The sequence below is a fragment of the Pygoscelis adeliae genome, unplaced genomic scaffold, assembly GCF_000699105.1.
Source record: "Pygoscelis adeliae isolate BGI_AS28 unplaced genomic scaffold, ASM69910v1 Scaffold65, whole genome shotgun sequence".
NCBI lineage: Eukaryota > Metazoa > Chordata > Aves > Sphenisciformes > Spheniscidae > Pygoscelis > Pygoscelis adeliae.
The window spans coordinates 2,875,319-2,878,911 of NW_008824864.1; the positions used below are offsets into that span (position 1 = coordinate 2,875,319).

Below are 3,593 nucleotides of genomic sequence, written 5' to 3' on the forward strand. Positions count from 1 at the left end.
GGAAGATGAGGATCAAAGAGTTAATTCCTCCCTACTGGTCTGAAAGCAAATCTCCAAAAGCCTTGTGTACAATAGTCAGTAGCCTTTATGATGCCAAGAGTCCAAATGGCAGTGAAAATCTTGGGTCTTAATGCTTTAGAATTGTAATAAGAGTTTTCACATTATCCTCTCGAAAGAAGTAATTTGCCTCTTGGGCTACACCTTTGCTATTTCCAGAGTCTGTAACACCTTCCTCTAAAGATTTATTGGAATAAAATTTATTTTACTTATATCCTACCTTTTCTAGGGCTTTGACATGGTGCTTCACTAGTGTTGCATTTTTTCCCCATAGCAATATTAACAGTGTTTGAGGCCACTGCATGAATTTTCCATTCACTGGGGAAGTGCACATTCAGATCTGTACTAAAATCAGTGTAAACAAATTTTGATGTATTCTTAACTCCACGTGAATTAATTTACTGAATAAGAAAACCAATCAAGAATTCTTGGATACCACCTCAGACTTTGAAAGTTCCACAGCTGCAGACCACAGGAAGTTCTCCACGAAGCTAGCACTGTCTGTTTGGCCTGTCCTTCTGCATCTGTTCTTCACCTCTGTCAGAGACAAGGCAGTGCATAATACAGTTCTTTGTCCTGATCTGTTGTTATCTGATATTAGGATTATCTGATATTAGGAAAATCCAGCTGTTTTGTCTGTTTCAGCAGTTATTTAAAAGTGCAGACCATTCCAAGATGGTATGTGTATGTTTGCATTTGAATGACCATGGAATCCTGCTACCCCTCCACTTACACTTACTAAAAATGTATATAGTGAATCATCCATTTTGTCCACATTCAATGGATGAAGCAAAATGGCTATCACTTCAAACCATTGCTGAATGAACACTTGAAGGCTTAAATATTCTTGATGTAGCCTGTATATCTGGTGTTTGCAATGCTCATGGCAAACAATGGTAAGCTCATTGCTCATGGCAATGAGCTAGTAGCCATGCTCAGAGTACGGACTCAAGTCAGGTGTGCTCTTGGTTCTATCCACTGGACACAGGCATAGTAATACAGTGCTTTTCTCAAAGATCCTTCTTAGCACTTAGGCAACAGCAAAGGCTTGTGAAATCTACTGTGAGGAAAATCAAGCTGAAGTGATTCAGGGAGAGCCCTTCAAGGTAGTGATGAAACTGTCAAGTATTTGACATTCTTTCAAAAGGAAACAATATTCCTTAGCTGTCTAAAGTGTCTTACAAAACAGGGTTTGTGATGAAAATGTTTGCCAGGGCTGAATTTTTTTTTTCCACAAGAGAAGTTCAGTTTTGAGCTCTCTCTTCTTATTTCAGCTAAGAATGTATTTGACAGTTTATTTAAAAAAATCAAATTAACAATTTTCTGTGAGGTTTTTACTAGCTGAAAAAATTTACCTAAGGGCTCTAACAAAGATGCTCTTTGCTAGATAGAGCATATGCTAATGCATTTATTTAACAAAGTTATTCTAGAGACACTTTTATTCCAGTTATCATATGATCCTAGCATGTGTTATAAGACAGAGGATGGAAGTTAGGAAACACTGTTTGGATTCTTCAACTGAGTTAAGATACTGAGTGGTATCTGAATCTTTCACGCCACAGAAAACTGAAGGGAATATTCAGCAAGGGTAGTCTGTGGTTTGCCTGCCAACAAATAGCAGAACTTCTTTAGTCAGTCAGTGGCACAAAGAAGGTTGTCCTACTCACATTGGCAGTTGTTGTCCTCTTGACAACGTGTCTGAAACCATCAGTGATGTTTAGAAACCAAATTGCACTTGCATTTTTTTTTTGTTTAAAAAAAAAAAACATCTATTTGGTTGCAAAGACAGTAGCATGGAATTTTTTTCCCTTGCTGCCTCTGTTAGGGTTCGACATCTGTAGCTCTGTGTATACATAAAAATGTTGACTCTGACAGATCATGAGATTAATGGCAGTAAGACGGGTAGAGCCATGTCACTTTCACACATCGCAAAGATGAATTTGTGTCTCAGTCCTCAGTAACATGGCGAAGATCAATAGCTTAAAGAAGCACAGATGGAACCAAAGCCTTGTGATGGGACTGATAGGGTAAGAAAATAAATATCTGTTGTGATTTGTATAATATCTACTTTCTCTGACAATGCTGATCACAGTCAAGTCACTCCTCAAATTCAGCATTCATCTCGATTTCTCTTTGGGATTGGCAGAATCTACAGTCAGTTCATAATGTACTGACTGTTATATTCAGCAATCTCAGCCCTAGCAGTGATCTCTGTTCTCTGCTTTTCAGGGCTTCGTTGTACATCTCTTAAAGAGGAACACCCTTTGTTCCATGGAGATGTGTTTTATGGGAACAGTGGGTCAGTCAAACTGAGAAGTACAAGATGTGCTTAAGAGTGAGCTTTTTCACCCTCTTACACGCAGGTCCTTTGGTGGAGGGAAGGGTGAGACATAAAGTAGAGCTGTATGTCTCATTACATTTGTCAGTGGCTCTCACTGTCACCGTGATTTTTTTCCAAGCAAAATCATGGCCTGCTGCCAGAGGAGAATCAAGGTCACCCTAAGCCTCAAGAGCTACAGGACACATTCAAATGTTGTTTCTACAATGTCATCAGTAAAGAAAGACTTTGGCCTTTGACTGAGGGCATGTGTCAACTTAGAGTTGTATCTCCATTATAAACATCACTGTTCCCTTGTCATGTACAATTTTTGTTGGGAGTGTGGAATACTAACTACGTTGGGTCTTCTAAAGCTAATAATTTGAGTCTCAAAAAATTGGATTAAAGTCATGGTTTAGTTGTAGCAGCAAAAGCTCAGCAGCTTCTTTGTAATTAAAATGCATTTAAGAGGAACTTAGGAAATAGTTAGAATATTTTGAAATGGAAATTTTGAATAAGCAATATGAGAAAGTGGGAATGTAGCATTAATAGTGAATGCGCATACTGATTGAGCTCTGAAGTACATGAAGACCCCATGAATTAAATTTTAAGTAAAACATGATCAGTTGGTTTGCAGCATTTCTAAGAAGATAACTTGGGGTGGGGGTTGTGCTTATAAGATGTTACAGTTCATAATGCACTGACTGTTGTCAGAATACAGTCTCACCTCTGTGCCTGGGAAGATCATAGAACAGATCCTCCTGGAAGCTATGCTAAGGCACATGGAGGACAGGGAGGTGATTTGAGACAGCCAGCATGGCTTCCCCAAGGGCAAGTCCTGCCTGACCAACCTAGTGGCCTTCTATGATGGCGTGACTACACCAGTGGACACGGGAGGGTCTACAGATGTCATCTATCTGCACCTCTGTAAGGCCTTTGACACAGTCCCCCACAACATCCTTCTCTCTAAACTGGCGAGGTGTGGATTTGATGGGTGGACTGTCTGGTGGGTGAGGAATTGGTTAGATGGTCGCATCCAGAGGGCAGCGGTCAATGGCTCAATGTCCAGATGGAGATTGGTGATGAGTGGCGTCCCTCAGGGGTCCGTGTTGGGACCAGTACTGTTTAATATCTTCATCAGTGACATAGACAGTGGGATTGAGTGCACCCTCAGCAAGTTTGCAGATGACACCAAGCTGAGTGGTGTGGTTGACATGCC

At 40.3% G+C, this 3,593-nt stretch overlaps 1 protein-coding gene across 1 annotated transcript in view; it reads left to right on the plus strand.

Moving 5' to 3' along the window:
• Positions 1 to 3,593, plus strand: part of LOC103917237 (potassium voltage-gated channel subfamily KQT member 1-like) — a 531,450-nt gene that overhangs the window by 96,818 nt on the left and 431,039 nt on the right. The gene's annotated exons all lie outside the window — the stretch shown is intronic.